Genomic DNA, 21,287 nt, shown 5'->3' with positions numbered 1-21,287 from the left:
CGGCGGCGCACCTTCATTAACAGCAACATTGGTTGCATGCCTTCCCCTTCTTCGAATTGGAAGGGCTTCATTCGTCTCAGGAGCGACGTTGGAGGCATTTCCATTGTTGCGAGCAGATCTTCTGAGCGACATCTTTAGCAGAATTCTAACAGTTGAGAGAAACATGTTAGAACTTACCTTAATAGGCTCTAAAACAAAAACTTAATCTAAGCAAACATAACTCGGATCTATTAATTATGACTTCTTATGAAAAATTATATAAGCCTTCTTTATAATTAGGGTGTGTTTCTAAACTTAGAAAAAAAGCCATCTTTATTATTTTCTAAGTGTATTTCTAATTATCCTATATGACTTAATTCTCAGGCTCAAAACTCATTGTTGTTCCAAAGTTAACCATACTGAGGGAGGGCTGGGATCAGTAAAATCGTTCCCACTACTATGGCCCCCTAACTCTCAATATAGAACCCTGGTTCATTGATTTGTCTCCACCCTCACCAAACTTAGTCATTATTTATTGAATTTATTATTTATTATGATTGCAAAATAAAATCAAACTCATACATGTCATTAAAATAACAATGATATCAATTTGGAAAAATAGTTTTCACTAAGTACAATCATAAAGGCAAAATAAATAAAGAAACTAATCTATTCTAAAAATCGGGATCTTCTACATCAGATCCTTCATCTAACATGTCATCATCTATCTCTTCATAATCATCATTTTCCTGAGCCTAAAAAATTCCTTGGGGAAGATTCGTAAAAATTCTATTCTTTTGTTCTTGTGTGAATTGGAATTCCATCTTAGAGGTAAACCTAATTATGAGAAAATAATATCTCATCGCCAGTGGTATTTCATCTTCAACATCTATTGTCTCCCATATTTATTCCAAAGCAGCAATTACAAAAGGAAAATCTTTAAAAAGCCTAATTACTAAAATATATTGTTCTGGAGCTCTCATCATTATTTGCTTAGTCGCTTGGAGATGAACTATTTGATTATGGAATAAAAGAAATCTTCGAGTGATTATTTCCAATATTCCTACTGTATTTCTTGGTTCTCTAATTCTTTTTAAGGCCTTAATGGCTCGGATATCGTTATATGACAAAGCTCCATCCATATCTTAACTGAAACATAAGACTAAAACGTTAGCTAAACATAGAAACATAATAACTAAAACATAAATACTTACATTGGCAGTTAGATTCCGAGCTTGAGCGTGTGTATCAAGGAGAATTTCATGTAAATGAACCGTTGCTCTGATACCAACTGTAATGACCCAACTATTTCCAAGACTTAGATCATTAACCCTACTAAACATAACTACTACCTTGAAGAGAACACATCGTAAAATTCATAACTTTATTGAAAACTTTAAAATAATATTTGTAATACATAAATGTGCTCATTGTTTTAAAAACAAAACATAACTTTAAATGAAATTGTTTACAAAGCTAAATGCAAAAAAATACATAAAAATCGTAATTTCAAGAGACTAAAGAAAATAACGTTGTCCTCGAATCGACATGCAGTCCATCCACTCCATTCACCTCAACACACACGCCAAGCTTCCAAGAATCCTTCCGCCTTTGTATCTATTTTCCTGCATCACACTAAAAGTAAAGGAGTGAGCCTAATGCCCAGCAGGGAAAAACTACTAACAACATAAAACATATACATAAATCATATCATAAACATATACTATAAACATATATCTCAACTATAACCCATGTACATGGTAAACATTGGGGTTTGCTAGCTAAGCAACTATAAGTCTAAAAAACATATATATCATAACACATAATATCATATCATAACATAACATATTATAGCATAATCATAACATATAAGCATATAAAAACTATCCTATTTTCATTACCAAAACCGGGATAATTGAGAACAAATGCGGAACTTGGAACACTCCTAAAACAAACATTAAGAATGGTGAGTATTTCTAAAGAGTAAAGAATAAATGTGGAAACTAAACCTTCAAGATGAAACTTACCAAGAAAGATCTTTAAGTTTCAAGAGCCTAGTCAAAAACCAATATCAAAAGTTAGGATCTGAATAAAAGGACTAAAGAAAACTAAAGAGTTTTAAAGGATTGAATTCAAAGAATAAGAGTACCTTAGTTGACCTTATGGATTGGTCTTACTCCAATATCGAAATACACTAAACCTAAAGCTTAAGAATGGCAAAGCTTTTTCCCAACCCAAGTGTTTATCACTCTATGGTAGTACTAGCACCTTGGAGTCTGATCACATCTGAAGAGTGAGTGGAAGGGCTGGGTACTAGGTCCTATTTATAGAGTCATAGGAATAAATATCTTCTTTTTCGGCTTGAATAAAAATTAATGAATAAAATTGAAAATAATTGAATATTCGTCAATCAGAGGCTGAAGACTCGGTCAAAATGGTCAGAAGTAGGTCTAAGGAGTCAAGGCTTGATTTAAAAAAAAAAAAAAAAAAAAAACTACTTAGGGCGATATATCGCCCATATGTGGCAACATATCGGCTCTGCCCTAATCCCGAGCCTCCGTTCGTACGATCATGCAACGTCAACGTGTTTTCCATATCCTTCGTTAGGCGTTATATCGGCTCCAATGCTGCGATATGTCGGCGTACATGAATATTTTAAACACGTAATTGCACTTTTTCAGCATAATTAAGGTTGGATAACTGCTTTGACTGAGTCAAACTATGACCCTAACAGTTTTTGGTGAAGACTAAAGCTTATATTTCCTTATTTTATCATTAAAATACTAATTCCTTAATAATTATGCTTACGACAAGTGTCATAATCCTATTGGCTCTATCTAAACCTTAAGTTATAATAAATATCATATTTATGACCATCAATATTAATCAAACCTTATGTTATAATTAATATTCTTAAATTATAGGTTAAACTTATAAAATCCACAACTATTGCTAGGAGTTTCCAACTAAGTCCCGGTTTGAACCAAAATCCACGAAATCTAGAATACTACAACTACTACTAATTAGCTAACTAAGTAAACATTATGGGACTCTACAGTTGTGGCTCAACATTGACCCGAGTAATCTTCTCCCTAGCCTTTGCGGCCTCATCGGTATCCTTCTTGTCAGAGATTCGGTCACGCTCCACAGAGAGGATATCCAATCATTCATGCAGGTTTGCCAAAAGAATAGAAGATGCCTTAGAGGCTGCCCTAAGTTCATTGGATTGAGCCTTCTCATCCTTGAGGGCCACTTAAACTTCCCTCATCACCTCTTCTGCTGGCACAGAGTTCAGAACAACCAGCTTGTCTATGGCCCATTAGAGTTCATAGGACTTGTCCACCACTATACTCCCCAGGCGTTGGACCATTAGAGCCGCCTGAAAACAAAAAACACAACATTAGTGCCAGCTGCAGAGAAAATAATTTGAAAGTAAAGTATAGTATTTTCCTTTACTGTCGTTTGTTGGCACAAGGGGATGAGACTGGTCTCATTGTCACCCCCTAGTTGGGCGTATCTCCTTGCGGTCATGTCACAAATTGTGGTACTTAACCCTTGGAGAAGCTACACAACCAAATGAGCAACAAATGAGCCAAGTTTCTTGGCAAACAAACTCTCTAGTTGTGCACGCCCGATTGGGGGTTCCCGAGCCGTCTCTTGTGGAGGCTTCAATTGGAAAATATATGCCTCCAGCACATGGGCAATAGCGTTTCCCTTGTGCAGTGAAGTGCTCGACCATTGCGTTGTACGTCTCGAGCATCCTCCTTTCATAATGCTTTGGGTACACAAGCAGGCTGGGAATTGTAGGTGATGCTTGAGGTGGGAAATCGCCTGGGGTCACGTTAGGAACCTCAAGAAGTCTAGGGGAAGGCGTATCTCTGGAGGACACCACCAATCACGAAGTGTCGGTCACCTCTAGTGTTTGGGAATTAGGTGTCGCCCCAAGCTCCTCAAGGAGAGACTGAATCATTTCCCTTCGCTTCGGGGCAGGGAAGGTTCCACCACTTCTCGAGGCCTTTTTCCTCCTTCATCCACCAAAGAAACTGGATCTGACTGGCGGGCGAGATTTCTAAACCTCATATGATCTTCAAAAGGACAAAAATAATGGGTTAGTCATTAAACAAAGAGGAAGGAAATAAAGCAATAAAAGTAGCTGAGAGCATTTGAGCTTCTTAGGAAGCCCCACCACTTGAAGGTTCCTCTGGGTGAAGCATTGAATGAGCAAAGGCGCTCATCAAATGACCCATCTCTTGAGTGGTATTGGTCCTGTATTGATAAAACCACGAAGCACAGAAAGAAGTCAAACGATCGAGGGGCATAAAGCCCCGAGAGGGCAGGCGCTTCTTCGGATGGTGGAGGTAGTATCCAATAACGTCTTGGTAATTCTGGTATTCCTCCTGAGTCCATCGATGATCTCTTGAGAAGCCACATCAGAGGATAGTGGGGGAAACACTCACATGGTCGAGACTTACCCTCTCATCAACCGATTTATCATGAAGGAGAAGGAGATGAGTTTTACCTTGGTTAGAGGTGGAGGCTCCAACTCCTGCTTCTATCTCCTCCTCATTCTCTTACTCAAGGCGAGCATCAGGTGTAACGACCCACAAATACTAACACTAATTTTGTGAAAATAAAGCCATTTATAACCTTAAAAAAGTCTAAAAAATCTAGATAAAAAAATTGTTAATGTAATGTGTACGGACACTAAAAATATTTATATTAAAGCTTAAATATTGTGATAAACCCAAAATATTTTGAACATAATTAAAATAGAACCCCAAAGCTAAGGCCACATGTACACTTTCGCAAGCAGACCCCAAAACTCACTATTCCAGCTTTTCTTTGTCCTTACCTACACCATTAACAACTAGGTAAGCGATAACGCTTAGTAAAATCAGTCTAACAAAACAAAGGAGAATAAAATAACGGAACCAATGACCAAGCCGTTGTCCACACAACAAATATCTTACAAACTTAGGGTTCCGGAAAATTTGAGCCCTAATCAAACAATTCAAGAATGCCTAAGCGTCCTAGTGGTATCACAATACCTTAAGTAGAAATAGCGAAGCATAAAATCCTCCTAAAAATCCAAAATAGAGCTAAAGCAAAATAATATAATAATAAAATTGACCCTAGAAGCCAATTGAGGAGTTGGAAAAATATCGCCTAGTATCTCAACTCAAATTGCAGTGGAGACTCAAGTCTCTACACTGACATTTAAATCATGAATCCTTCTTGAGGGTAACCATTGGTTACCTAGGGCATTTATACTAACTTAAACGGGGTTCGTGGATCCACACCAGCTCATCGAGACTCCTAGCTACTTGGCCTACTTTCCTTCTTGGCCAATTGTCACGGTAGTTAACCAGGCTAATAAAATAACATTATACAATGGTGCATAAACACCCCTAGGATCGTTCAGACTCCTAGGTTACCTAGTATTTCTAAGTTAATTAGTGCAAATCTCGAGAGTCACTAGCATTACCCGAACTATAATACATAACGTTTAACAACAGAGCATAAGCATTCCCCATGACATACTTATCTCAAGGGTCTCGGGTGTGAACCGAACCTCAATTCATAACATCTTACAATGGAGCATAAGAATTCCACAGGACATACTTATCTTGAGGGTCTCGGGTGTAATGCGAACCACAATACATAACATTTCACAACGGAGAATAAGTATTCCCCAAGACATACTTATCTCAAGGGTTTTGGGTGTGAACCAAACCTGAATTCATAACATCTTATTGAGATTGGTTAAATATAATGGTTAAGATGTTTACACGTTGACGTTCAAAATACTTAACAATTTTCACTTAAGGAGAAGAGAAAATAAGATATTGTGTAGAAGGCATCTAAAAGTGACTTTTATGGGTCTAAAGTGATACAATGAGGTATCCAAACATTCCCAAACAGTTTGGTAGAATTTGGAGAGATTTTAGGACTATTGGAGGGGTCCAAAGTCAAAGGGGGTGGCGATGTGTCACCCTCTAAGTGACGTAGCATCACCAAAATGTGGGTTAAAAGCCCCAGCAGGCGATGCATCACCAGCTAGTAGGCGATGTATCGCCTGGCAAGCAATACATCGCTTGGGCGGTTTTTTAGAGTCGTACAGTTACATAAAAAGCTCCAAATGATTTGTTTTAAATGTTCTAATCCTATTTGTTAGACTAATGACGATGCCTACACTATAAATATGGGTTATTAGAGTTGTAAATCCCTGATTACACTTTCCAACTCTCTCTAGCTCTGAATACCCAAGTTTTCTCCAAGAAACTGATCAAGCTTTGGTTAACTTGCATGAGTTTTAAGGCTTGTTAAATCCCAAATCTCATTCTACTTAGTTGAAGCTTCAAGCAATAAGGGAATGCTTGGAATATAGATTTTGGATAACAATATCTTATTGTGTATAAGCCTTAGAAGTTCCCCAAGTTTGAAGATTCAAGTTGCTCTAAATCAAAGGTTGTATCTATCTAACCCTAACTTTGTTTTGTGTTACTCTATTGTATTTTTTATTGTTAGTATTGATGATTAAATGTTTCTAAGTTCATCTTATCATCATTTAATCATTTAGTTTCTTATATTCAAGATTAACATTCATATTATGAACATGTTTATTTGATTATCAAGATTTGTATTCAAACATTGAATAAGGTTCTTGCTTAGCTTTTAGGGTTTCAAATATTTTACTATTCCCATTATTAATTGTTGATTTGCAAAGTGTAAATTCATATATTCCCAAAAATCAAAATCTATATTCCAATTGATTTTTTTTTTTTTGCATAATCATCAATGAGGGAAATTGATTCATCTTCTACAACCTTCAAATCCTTGTTTCAAGATTTGGTTAATGTTGAACACATAACCACGAAAGATCAAAGAAAACTATATTTGGATATGAGCTACATGAATGTGGATATGGATTCAAATTCTTCATCAACAAAGAATGAGACAACTCAATAGGATTACATACTTAAAGATTGGTATCATCAAATTCCTTATTTATAAATGTGTAGATTTCAAGAATTTGAATGAAATGTGTTTGTTGCCATATTTTTGTGAGTTTGAGATTATTGCTTATGTTAAGAGTACAATGGTGACTGTTAATGAACAATTCAAGGGTGATTGTTATACTTGTTTTGTTTGTAAAGTTACTGATCATCATGTGATATATGGTAATTGGAAAATTAACCATAATAAGATTATGGTTAATATAATTGATGATGAGATCTTTGTGAGATTAATTGAATTTAATGCATTCGATAAGGAATGCATGATAACCCTAAAGAGAATTGAAATGGTTCATGCATGTAATGATGAGACTAATGCAACCTTAAGAGAATGTGAACATATCAAGGAAATTGATGGTGAGATCATTGAAAAATAAAGTAAAGATACTAAGGTCAATGTATTTGATGTTGAGATCATTGCAAGCCCAAGTAAAGAGATCAAGGCCAATGCATTTGATGTTGAGATCATTGCAACCTTGAGTGAAGTTAATGTAACTCAAGGAAAGGTACAAGGATGGTGGTATGGTGCTTGTTGCAACATTCATGCAACCTATGATAAAATTCTTTTCAAGACCATTGAAAGTGCAAAGGTGAGACTCGAAGTCCAAATGAGAAATGAAAAGAGATCTGATATCGCCCAATAAACTCCTAAGCAGTCGCAGTAGTGATCAGGCTATGTCGTATCCACAGAGAGGTAAAATACAAAATTAAAAGAAAGATTAGTAAATTAAAAATAATAAACTTTGGAAAAATGTGAATTTGAAAAAGAATATAAACATTAAATGAATAAAATCGAGGAATTAGAATCAGAAAGAAAGTATGGAAGGCATAAGTTTCATTCATGCAAACATATATATATTTTGATAAAATTGATTCATTATACTCAACTATAATTCTACACCATTAATTATAGTTGGAAAATATATATAATAAAGCTCACCTTAAAATATGTTCTTTAATTAAATTATACTAACTTCTAATTTTAAAAACCTATCATATTATATACTTTAGAGCGACAAAATACCAATGGCAGAATGCAGTAAAAAGCATATAATATAACAAATATTCTAAATTAAATTAAAAACCTAAATTACATAAGAAGAGCATGACTAGACTTATGTAAAAGATAATAATAAATTTAGAATACAAATTAGAGGAAAATAAATTTAATTGTAACAAATATATAGAAATGAAGAACAAAATAAAAAATCAATATATTAAAAATATAATATTAAACATGAACTCCACTCTAGCCTTTCCACAAGAAAATTTAGCCTAAAATAAGCATTGTTTTCACTCACAAAAATGTAAAAGAAAAATATGAAAAATAAGTGTTTTTCTCTCCAATACTCTCTACTATTCCCTTACAGAATCTGATGAAATTTTACCCCATTTGGTACTCTATTTATAGTGTAAATAGGACCCAAAAACGTGCAAAACCGTGTATAAAATAGTGGGAAAGTGGCTCAAAAAGCTGATGAAAATGGGAGGTGGCTGCTGGTAAAGTGGGAGACACGGACTGACGAATGGCAGAACGCGTCAGATGGGGCAGTGGCGTCAGAACGTGGTAGGTGGGGCAGTGGCAGCTTGGCGGCTGGGACAGGTGGCAGGTGCGGCTGTCAGAGGCTCAGCTGGAATGCGGCTCAGCGGCTTCGTCAGGCTGCTGGTGGGACACGTGTCGCAAGCTGGTGGAACGGCTCGGCTTGGCTGGAGTCAGGCTGGAGTGGACGAATGGCAGGCTGCCATGTGGCAGCGTTAGGAGCAACCCTTGCTTGGGTTTGGGCTCCATTTTGGGCCATTTCATCTTCAAAAATGCCATTTTCTTCATGATTTCTTCAATTTTAATTCTTTCTTTCTCCTTTCTTTTTCTTTGTGTTAAAAATATATTTTATTTCCTGAAAATTAAACACAAATTAAATTAAAATTAATATTTTCAAATATAAAATATATGACAATAAATCCGTGAAAATATTAATTAAAACTTAATTAATTTTACACTTTAAGATTAATAAAATGATATTTTTGAGCACTAATCACAACCCCCAACCAGCTTATTGCTAGTCTCTAGCAATTCAAGCGAAATAAGAAATGTCAACATGATATATTTCCGGTCAAAAATTATAAAAAGAACTTAAGTATTCACACAAAATGTTAGTAACAAGTCAACAAGAGTTATCAAAATTACTTCGAATAAATCTAGAGTTGTGAGTGTGTGCACCAAACTTAAACCTTCTTACAGCAAACCATAGCACATAAAAGCTTACGAAATTATGCCAAGTAAAAGTCTCAACTCCATTAACCTCTCATGTAATTGAAAATATTTAAAGTTTAAGGGTTTCACTCATGGAGTTGGAAAAGAAGTAAGCACTCATCAAATGGGTATATATTTAGGACAAACTCTTAAATAATTATTGAAATAAAGATATGAAATAAACCATTTGGACAACCACCATAAAGCGTACCACAAAACCAGTTTTTCGGGATTTTAAGTTGAATAGAAAATCTTTACATTTATTCTAAGAGCCGTAAAATAAAACATGAAATTAATAAACACATTTTTTTTTTGGACACAAGAGACAACATAATTGAAAATGATAGAAATATTGCTCTTGTGTCTTTCTCCTTTTTTTTCTTCTTCTTTTTTTTTTTTTCTTTTTTCTTCTTTTTTTTTTATTTTCTTTTTCATGAACAACATAATAAAAGGCTCTCTAATAAGATTTGTCTATAGAAAATATTATCCCTAAAACATCATCCATTCATACCACAATACCTTGTCCAAATAATTATAACCATTTCTAATAATCAATAAAAATTTAAAAGTTGTTTTCTCAAGTCTCACTTCTCACACAAAAGAATGAATTACTTAAACATGGCAAATTTCTAAGCAAATATGTGCTAACAACCATCTTACCACAATAATTGGCATGTGCATTAGGTAACTCTAGAGAAACTCTTAATAATATAGATAACAAAAATTGACTTTAAAGTAACATTTTGCAAAAATAAATAAGTAATTTTTAAAAATTTGACCGTGAAAATATTAATATGACAAAAATCAACATGAACGTGCATGAATATGCTCACCACCCCCAACCAAAATCTGACAGTGTCCTCAATGTCTCAAAAAAATAAATGTAAAAGAGCAGGGAAAGAGAACACCTGGATAACGAGCGTCGAGTGATAGAGCGAATATTGATTCTCTAAAACATGAAAAAAAAACTGAAAACACAAAATGATAACAAATAAAATAAAATGACAAAAGGGAAATAAACAGAAAACAAACCTATGTACAAACAATTTGGAACACTACTCAGACTTGGTAAACCGGTTCCACGAGAGTGACTTCTTCAGGCTGGGTCACCCTCTCTATGTAGTGTTTCAGTCGCTGGCCATTTACTTTGAATTCTATCCCATCAGTTGGGTCTATGACCTCAACAGCACCGTTGGGAAAGACAGATTTCACAACATATGGGCCAGTCCACCTTGATCTCAACTTGCCAGGGTGGATATGCAGACGAGAGTCATAAAGATGCACTCGTTGGTTTGGCTCAAATTCTTTTCTTAAGATATGCTTGTCATGAACCGCTTTCATTTTAGCCTTGTATATCCTAGAGTTTTCGTAAGCATCATTTCTTAATTCTTCAATTTTTGACAACTGAAGTTTACGATTGAGTCCTGCCGCCTTGAGATCAAAATTTAGGCTTTTAACCGTCCAATAAGCTTTGTGTTCCAGCTCAACAGGAAGGTGGCAGGCTTTACCATAGACTAGCCTATAAGGGGACATACCAAGTTGATTTTTGTAAGCAGTGCGGTATGCCCAGAGAGCATTGAGGAGTCGTGAGGACCAATCTTTGCGGTAAGGATTAACCGTCTTTTCTAAAATTTGCTTAATTTCTCGATTGGCTAACTCAGCTTGGCCAATTGTCTGTGGGTGATAAGGCAATGCAACCTTATGAATTACACCATATTTTTGCATTAAGGTCTCGAAAGAATAGTTGCAAAAATGGGTGCCTTGATCACTTATGATAGCGCGTGGTGTGCCAAACCTAGATAACACATTTTCCTTTAAAAATTTCACAACAGTTGTGTTATCATTATTTCGACAAGGCACAGCTTCCACCCATTTTGAGACATAGTCTATGGCGAGGAGAATGTAAAGGTAGCCAGAAGAAGGTGGAAATGGTCCCATAAAGTCTATCCCCCAACAATCGAATATTTCTATTACAAGAATTGGGTTTAATGGCATCATATGTCGTCGGGACAGGGCACCTAATTTCTGACACCTTTCACATGATCGACATAAATTTTTAGTGTCTTTGAACAAAGTGGGCCAATAAAGACCACACTGTAAGATTTTTGCAGCAGTCTTTTTCATAGAAAAATGACCACCACAAGCTTCATTATGACAAAGTTCAAAACACTAAAAATTTCATCATCTGGAATGCAACATCTCATAATTTGGTCGGGGAAATACTTGAAAAGATATGGGTCATCCCAATAGAAGTTACGAACCTCGACCAAAAATTTACGTTTATCTTGTGCACTCCATGCAGTTGGAAGTTCGCCAGTCACTAAGTAATTGATGATATGAGCGTACCATGGCAACTTAGTGACTGCGAAGAGATGTTCATCAGGGAAGTCATCTCGAATGGCTGGGCCATCAACGGAATCAGAAAATTCAAGACGAGATAAGTGGTCCGCTACCACGTTTTCAACTCCTTTCTTGTCTTTTATGGTCAGATCAAATTCTTGTAACAGAAGGATCCACCTAATTAAACGCGCCTTAGCATCATTTTTGGAAAGGAGGTATTTTAAGGCGGAATGGTCCGTAAAGACTGTGATAGGTGAACCAATCAGGTAGGAACGAAACTTGTCAAGTGCGAATACTACAGCAAGTAACTCTTTTTCAGTGGTAGAATAGTTCATTTGAGCACTGTTAAGAGTTCTACTTGCGTAGTAGACAACGAAGGGCTTCCCTTCCCTTCTTTGACCTAAGACAGCCCCTATAGCATAATTGCTAGCATCACACATGATTTCGAACGGTAAGTTCCAATCTGGTGGCTGAATGATAGGGGCGGAAGTGAGTTTTGCAACGAGCGTTCGGAAAGATTCCTCACACTCAGGTGTCCAACTGAACACAACATCTTTTGCTAGGAGGTTTGACAAAGGGCGAGCAATTGTCGAAAAGTTTTGTATGAACCTCCTATAGAATCCTGCATGCCCAAGAAAAGACCGAATGTCTTTAACAGTCTTGGGGGTGGGCAGCTTTGATATGAGTTCAATCTTTGATTGATCAACCTCAATTCCTCGTTCCGACACGACATGCCCCAAGACTATGCCTGATGGCACCATGAAATGACACTTTTCCCAGTTGAGTACCAAGCCTTTCTCTTTGCAACGTTTAAGCACAGATTCCAAATTGAGAAGGCTTGATTCAAAGGAATCTCCAAAGACTGTCAAATCATCCATGAATACTTCCATGCATTTCTCGATCATATCACTAAATATGCTCATCATGCATCGTTGGAAAGTGGCTGGAGCATTGCACAGGCCAAATGGCATACGCCGGAAGGAAAAAGTACCAAAAGGACAAGTGAATGTGGTCTTATCCTGATCTTCTAAGGCAATCTCGATTTGGTAATACCCTGAATAACCATCGAGAAAGCTATAGAAAGGATGACCTGCCACACGTTCCAATATTTGATCGATGAATGGAAGTGGAAAATGGTCTTTGCGGGTGGCTGCATTTAACTTTCTATAATCAATGCACATGTGCCACCCAGTTGTGACCTTGGTAGGAACAAGTTCCCCTTTTTCATTTTGTACCACTGTTAACAACCTGAGTTGGGCTCACCCATTTACTGTCAGCAACAGGATAGATTATGCCAGAATCAAGAAGTTTCAAGACTTCCGTCTTAACTACTTCCTTCATCGTTGGGTTCAGTCTTCTTTGAGGGTCACGACGTGGTATAGCCCCGTCTTCCAATTGAATGTGATGGGAGAAAATTAATGGACTAATACCTTTGATATCAGCTATCGTCCATCCTAATGCATCTCTTTGTTCTTGCAACACATTGATGAGTTGGCACTCTTGTGTGGCAGTGATCTTGGAGGATATTATGACAGGAAAAGTGTTGTCAGCTCCCAGGAAAACATGCTTAAGACCGTCAGGAAGTTGGGCCAACTTTGGTTGAGGAGCTTGTTCAATAGATGGTTTTGGTGTTTCTCGATCTTGAGGGAGTTCCTCAAAGATTGGATTCCAAAACATGGTTCTTTTAGCCTGTGAGTGTTTGAAGATTTCAGGGTTGATTGCAGACTCATCGGGCTCAGAACTTTCTGAAATTTGGAAGAGGTGATTAAAATGATTAGATGTGTATTTCGATTCGACCTCTTCCGAAATAAGTGTATCGATCAGATAGGATTGGAAACACTCATCGTTGTTAGGTGGTTGTTTTCCGATGTGGAAAACATTCACTTCTAGAGTCATGTTCCCGAAAGAGATTTTCATGAGACCATTCCTACAGTTAATGAGTGCATTAGCTGTTGCGAGGAAAGGTCTACCAAGAATGATGGGAATTTTGGACTCTATACTCACTTCAGATTGAGTGTCCAAGATGAGAAAATCAACAGGGTAATAGAATTTTTCAATTTGAATCAAAACGTCTTCTACTATTCCCTGAGGTTTTTTAACTGATCAATCGGCTAGTTGTAACACCACAGATGTGGGCTTGAGTTCTCCTAGACCGAATTGCAAGTATATTCAATATGGCATGAGATTGACACTTGCTCCTAAGTCTAGAAGGGCTTGACCAAATTCCTGTTCCCCAATTTGACATGAGATGGTGGGACAACCAGGATCTTTGTACTTAGGCGGTGTTTTGCAGTCAATTACCGCGCTAGCTTGTTCTGCCAAGAATGCAGTTTTCTTGACATGATGCTTTCTTTTAACAGTGCACAAATCCTTGATAACCTTGGCATAAGCCGGCACTTGTTTGATCACATGCAACAATGGCAAGTTGATCTCCACTTGTGTTAAAAGGTCTAGGATTTCACCATGATTTTCCAGTACCTTTCTAGTGGATTTCAAAGCTTGAGGAAAGGGTGCCTTTACTGGAATGCTTATTGGAACATCATCATCTGGAGCGGGCATTGACGTACTCGTTGTCTTAGTTAACGGTGAAACCGTACTTTGACCACTTCGAGTAGTGATGGCATTAACCTCTTTGAAATTTGTATCTGCAGAGGAGGAGGTTTGTGCCATGTGTTGCCCTTTTTGATGGATTAGAGGTTGAGCGGGAAGTCTCCCATGCTCTTGAATCGTCAAAGTAGTGTTTAGCTTTGTCATTTGGACTTTCATGTCTTTCATTTCCTCTACCATTTGTGTGAAACAAGCTTTGAGCTCTTGAGTTGAGGCTATTTGAGTTTGTGCAAGCATTTGCAAAGTACTCTCAAGAGAATTACTTGGCTGCATGATATTTTGAGGAGCGTTGTATGATTTTGGTGGTTGTTGCTGCTCAGGCCTCCATTGGCTCCCAAATGCTTGGTTTGAATCCTTCCAGCTGAAATTTGGATGGTTGCGCCAACCGGGATTGTAAGTGTTTGAGAAAGGGTTATAAGGTTTCTTGTAATCCCCTAAAGCATTGCATTGTTCCTTTTTTCCTCCTCTTAACTCACTAAGAGTTGGGCACTCTTGCAGTTGATGTTCCGTTCCTCCACAGATGAGGCATGGATCTCGTGTCTCTACCTTTGCAACCATGTGGATTCCTCTACCTTCTTGAGATTTGAAAGCCTCGAATTGTTGTCTCAATGATTCAATTTGGCTTTTGACGTTGTCCTCTTCCCTTAATTGGTAGATTCTAGTTGATCGTGGCTTGTCCATAGGACTCGGTCCATTCCATGTGTAGGACTTTTCAGCAAGATCGTCGAGGTACTCGAAAGCTTCATCGGGATCTTTTTGAAGGAATTCGCCATTGCACATCATTTGTACGAATTGTCTTTGTCCGGTTGTGAGACCGTCATAGAAATAGCTGATCAAACGCCAGCTTTCGTATCCATGATGTGGGCATTGATTTATCAAATCTCTAAACCTCTCCCAGACCTGATGGAAAGTTTCATGGTCTTTCTGGATGAAGGTAGAGATTTGCCTCTTAAGGCTGCTAGTCTTATGGGGCGGGAAATATTTAGCAAAGAATGCTTTTGTCATTTCGTCCCATGTTTCGATAGATCTAGGCCTTAAGGAATACAACCGGCTTTTTGCTTTGTCTTTAAGCGAGAAAGGAAAGAATTTCAATCTCACAATGTTGGTGACATCAGCTCGGTTGTTGAATGTAGCCACCACCTCTTCGAATTCCCGTATATGCATGTACGGACTCTCATTTTCCAACCCATGGAAGGTTGGTAAGAGGTTAATCATGTCGGGTTTGAAATCGAAATTTGGCATATTGTTGGGATACATTATGCACGAAGGTGTGGCTGTACGCGTAGGATGTAAATAATCCTGTAGCGTTCTTGGTTGGACTTCATCTTGATGAGCCATCGTGGGTGGTTCGGGAAGTCTCGGTGAATCGGGAGTGTTTGAACGAATGGAAGAAAATGACGAACTAGGAGAATTTTCTAAAGTTTCAACTTGTTGTCTCACAAATCTCCCTAGTGTGTCTCTGTTTCGTGGCATAAATATTTTTTAGTTTGTAAGTATTATAAGCGCAGATGTGTAATAATGTAATAAGTATACACCAAAATGTTCCCAGGCCAATTGGAAAGGCTGCCAAGGTACCACTTTAGGCCCAAGAACTTTTCTAGAACTCCCCGAGGTTCTTAGAAAAGATTGGAGGGTAACGCTAACACAGACCTTATTTAAGAACCAATTTTTCTAAGACAGAACAAGTTTGGTTTTTACTAATTTCCAAAATTACACAAATGTTCTCAATACTTTGTTTGATTTTTTGATTTTTTTTTATAAATTTTATGATTTAAAATTTTATGCTTTTTTTTTCGTAAAAAAAAAAAAACTAAATCTAGAAAATAAAATTCTAAACCTAAAAATAAAATTAAAAAAAATGAATAAATAAATAAAAATAAAAATTAATAAGGAAAAATAAAATAAAAGAGAAATTAAACTTTTTTTTTAAATAGAAAGAAAAAAAAAATTAACTTACTATGCAAACCTTTAATTGTAGAATTACCTCCCCGGCAACGGCGCCAAAAATTGATATCGCCCAATAAACTCCTAATCGGTCGCAGTAGTGATCAGACTATGTCGTATCCACAGAGAGGTAAAATACAAAATTAAAAGAAAGATTAGTAAATTAAAAATAATAAACTTTGGAAAAATGTGAATTTGAAAAAGAATATAAACATTAAATGAATAAAATCGAGGAATTAGAATCAGAAAGAAAGTATGGAAGGCATAAGTTTCATTCATGCAAGCATATATATATTTTGATAAAATTGATTCATTATACTCAACTATAATTCTACACCATTAATTACAGTTGGAAAATATATATAATAAAGCTCACCTTAAAATATGTTCTTTAATTAAATTATACTAACTTCTAATTTTAAAAACCTATCATATTATATACTTTAGAGCGACAAAATACCAATGGCAGAATGCAGTAAAAAGCATATAATATAACAAATATTCTAAATTAAATTAAAAACCTAAATACATAAGAAGAGCATGACTAGACTTATGTAAAAGATAATAATAAATTTAGAATAAAAATTAGAGGAAAATAAATTTAATTGTAACAAATATATAGAAATGAAGAACAAAATAAAGGATCAATATATTAAAAATATAATATTAAATATGAACTCCACTCTAGTCTTTCCACAAGAAAATTTAGCCTAAAATAGGCATTGTTTTTACTCACAAAAATGTAAAAGAAAAATATGAAAAATAAGTGTTTTTCTCTCCAATACTCTCTACTATTCCCTTACAGAATCTGATGAAATTTTACCCCATTTGGTACTCTATTTATAGTGTAAATAGGACCCAAAAACGTGCAAAACTGTGTATAAAATAGTGGGAAAGTGGCTCAAAAAGCTGATGAAAATGGGAAGTGGCTGCTGGTAAAGTGGGAGACACGGACTGACGAATGGCAGAATGCGTCAGGTGGGGCAGTGGCGTCAGAACGTGGCAGGTGGGGCAGTGGCGGCTGGGACAGGTGGCAGTCCGTGGTTTGCTCAGTAGCTGTTCGTGTCAGGCGGACGGGACGCGTGTCAGGTGGCAGGTGCGGCTGTCAGAGGCTCAGCTGGAATGCGGCTCGGCGGCTTCGTCAGGCTGCTGGTGGGACACGTGTCGCAAGTTGGTGGAACGGCTCGGCTAGCGTCAGGCTGGAGTGGACGAATGGCAGGCTGCCATGTGGCAGCGTTAGGAGTAGCTCTTGCTTGGGTTTGGGCTCCATTTTGGGCCTAGTTTTGGGTCATTTCATATTCAAAAATGCCATTTTCTTCATGATTTCTTCAATTTTAATTCTTTCTTTCTCCTTTCTTTTTCTTTGTGTCAAAAATATATTTTATTTCTTGAAAATTAAACACAAATTAAATTAAAATTAATATTTTCAAATATAAAATATATGACAATAAATCCTTGAAAATATTAATTAAAACTTAATTAATTTTACACTTTAAGATTAATAAAATGATATTTTTGAGCACTAATCAAGATCCAAAGTACTTGGAAGGGGCTGCTTTGATGTTTTCTTCACTAATGGAAAGAAAGTGACCCTAACTAATGTTTTCTATGTTTCCGATATGCCTAGAAACATTATGAGTGGAAGTCTATTGAGTAAATCCGGTATCAAAATGTAGTTTGAATTCGGTAAACTCACTTTGACTAAATTGGGCACTTTTGTGGGAAAGGTTTATACATGTGATTGAATGATCAAACTTTGTGCTCTTGATAGTGACAATAATGATATGACATCTAAATCTTGCAATGTGATTAATTCTAATTCTATTACTTTGTGGCATAACAGACTTGCTCATATAGGTTATATCACAATTAAAACAATTGTTAAATGTGGATTGATTAATTGTGATGTGAATGAGCATGATAAATATGAATTATGTGTTAAATCTAAAATGGTAAAGAAACCTTTTCAAAGTGTTGATAAATGTTCAAATACATAGTGATTTATGTGAATTGAATGACATGTTGACTAGAGGAGGAGACTTCATGACTTTATAGATGATTTCTCTAGGTATACTTATGTGTATTTACTTAAGAGTAAGGATGAGACATTTAATGTATTTAAAATCTACGATGCTGAATTAGAAAATCAATTGGAAAGGAAAATAAAGACTCTTAGTGAATGCATTTCAAATAATTTCAATATGTTGTGTGAACAGCATGGAATTATACATGAATGCACTGTACCATACACTCCACAACAAAATAGAATAGCTGAAGGAAAGAATAGGACTTATCTAGTGATGATTAACTCTATGCTTTTACATGCTAAATTGTGTTATAATTTGTGGGGTGAAGCTTTGATTGCTGCGTGTCATATATTGAGTCGAATTCCTATGAAAAGGAACAACGTGTCTCCATATGAGTTATGGAGAGGAAAGAAGCCTAACCTATGCTATCTTAAAGTGTGGGGGTGCCTTGCTTATTGCAAGAGCATGGAGCCTAAAAGAACCAAGTTGGGTCCAAGGGCCATAAAGTGTGCATTTGTTGGCTATGCCTCAAATAGAAAGGCCTATTAGACTTGGAGTCTAATGTGATAATTGAATCAAGAGAAATGGAGTTCTTTGCACTACACCAAAATACCCCTTTTGTACGCCAGTCAAATGCATCAGTCAACGCAGTTGACTGATGCTGTTGATTGAGAATTAGCATTTGTGGTAGTTGGACACTGCCACAAATGAAAGGGTATTTGCGTCAGTTGTAACACTGACAATGTTAGTGGGGACCATTAGCATCAGTGCCTAACTAACGCTAACGAAAGATTTGCGTCAGTGGAAGGGTGCCGGGGTTGATGATAAGCGTGCTGAACGCAGCTCGTCCTAAGCGAGCTGAGATCAACTAATTAACCAGAGGGCTCGACCTAAGCGAGTCGGGATCAGCTAAATAACCAGAGGGCTCGGCCTTAGGGCGCCGACACCTAAATATTTGTATTATGGATTGAGTTATATGTTTGAAAGTATATGTTTATCGTTTCCTAGCTTAATACTTGTATTCTACTGATTAATTGAACTAATTGGATTGAAGTTTATTATATACTCTTGTTGCTGTCTATGCTTGTTGATTATGGTTTTCTTGCTGAGTCTTGGCTCACGGGTGATACGTGGTTCAGATAAAGGCAAAGGAAAGTTGGACCAACCATGAGTTGGAGAGCTTTGGGGGTGGAGTGTGCATCGATATCTGTTCGACCGCCACGACCGAGGGATTTACAAGAACTATAGCTCAAACATGTATTTTGCCATTTAGATTGGCTATAGCTGTATTAACTTTTGAGAGTTGTTTCAGCCATGTAAACCTTAATTTTCGGGATCTTGTGTATCAACTTTTATTTTAATTGAAGTTAATCATTTTATGATCAAAATCTTTTAGCCCTAACCTGTCAAATGACTTTAGAAACACATTTATGTTCAAACGACCTGATTAACAGGTCTTGCACTATTTTAAACACACAGTGTAACAGTTTTGGTTACCTAGGGCATTACAAAGGCATTACTTGAAATGGATCCCAACTTTGAGAGTGAGCAAAAACACTGCATGAATTCTAAGAGAGCTTGAGCTTTGCAAGTTCTTCATCTTTACAAGTGAGACTCGTAGTATAGGGTTAATTAATAACTTGAACCTCGTAAAATATGGTGTTCATTTTCTCCTTTTTGAAGCTTTTATTTCATTTTGGTACTTGACAAAAGGTCAGTCAACAGTTATTTTACGACCCGAGGACAAATTCCTGAGAGGATGACAAATATTTTATCTAAGTCTTCATCGTTCTCGAGGACGAGCGAAGACTTGGGGGGAAAATGTTATCCGTGTTTTCACCATTGGTCATGTGGCATAAATTAAGATGCTGTTTAATGCTCCATGGGAGCATAAGTCAAGTTCTCATGTTCATTATCACCACAGGAGGAATATGTCATCAATGATCATTACTTCCTGAGAACCTAGTTGGAGGATGACTCTCTAAAATCCCCTCAAGCCGTGACCAACTTACCCAAATGTTAGAGAACTTCCTCCGGAGGAGAAGAATAATGACCAGGTATCAGCCAGAGAGGCCCTCTAGATCATAGACAGCTGTCTGACAACCAATGGCCATAGATCGTGTTGTCGATTTCGTATAAGAGGCAAATTGGATGTCTCACGACCCCGCCTAACATGGGGGAACGTGCAGCCACCACCCAGACAATGTCATAAGCACTTTTCCAATAAAGTTAATGGGTTGAACATCCTCATATTGGGCGCGCTTGAGATACACTGGGGCTCACCAGCCTATTAAATAGAAAATATGCATTTATGTAATGATTAACCTAATTAAGAGATGAATATTTGTAATTAGCTCCAATTAATGAGCTTAACCTCTTAGTCACCTATAAATAGGGCTAGGACATTACTTGAAATGGATCCCAACTTTGAGAGTGAGCAAAAACACTGCATGAATTCCAAGAGGGCTTGAGCTTTACAAGTTCTTCATCTTTACAAGTGACTCGTAGTATAGGGTTAATTAATAACCTGAACCTCGTAAAATATGGTGATCGTTTTCTCCTTTCTGAAGCTTTTATTTCGTTTTGGTAGTTGACAAAAAGTCGGTCAACAATTATTTTTATAAAATGTTAATAATTTTTTTATAACTTAAAATATATTTATATTAATTTTTTCAATTGTTTGGGTAGTAAAAGTGCAATATTTTAGCAACTTTTAGTATTTTTCCTTAAAAAAAGAAGTTTGAGTATTTAATTGCTAAGTTTAGCAATTTTGGGTATTTTTCTATAGAAGAAATTGGATATTTAAATACTACATTCTACAAACATTAAGTATTTTGCGGCAAAAATCCCTAATAAAAACGCTCAAAAAACAACTATAAAAATTAATCAAGACAAAGCATCTCATTATAAAAGTATACAGATCTCTTTTCTTGTATATGAAGATCCAATAAATGGTATCCCACAGGACAAAATATGCACTGATCTATGGGTTTGCATTATTCATCTTTTTCTTCCTCTGATAATGAAATTAAGTACTTAATTTATAAACTTGAACAAACTTAGTTATTAGACTAGTCTTGCTATCTGTATCTCTTATACATATACATATGAATAGTGTAAGAT

At 36.5% G+C, this 21,287-nt stretch overlaps 1 non-coding gene across 1 annotated transcript; it reads left to right on the top strand.

Moving 5' to 3' along the window:
• Positions 1-15,043: 15,043 nt before the first annotated feature.
• On the top strand, positions 15,044-15,150 carry LOC133787313 (small nucleolar RNA R71). Its single transcript, XR_009872341.1, has one exon. It is a non-coding gene; the product is annotated as a small nucleolar RNA R71 (small nucleolar RNA).
• The last annotated feature ends 6,137 nt before the right edge of the window (positions 15,151-21,287 follow it).

Source organism: Humulus lupulus, chromosome 6 (assembly GCF_963169125.1).
Source record: "Humulus lupulus chromosome 6, drHumLupu1.1, whole genome shotgun sequence".
Classification (NCBI taxonomy): Eukaryota; Viridiplantae; Streptophyta; class Magnoliopsida; order Rosales; family Cannabaceae; genus Humulus; species Humulus lupulus.
The sequence above is the reverse complement of the archived record's forward strand: the minus strand, read 5'-3'. Positions and strand labels throughout refer to the sequence as shown.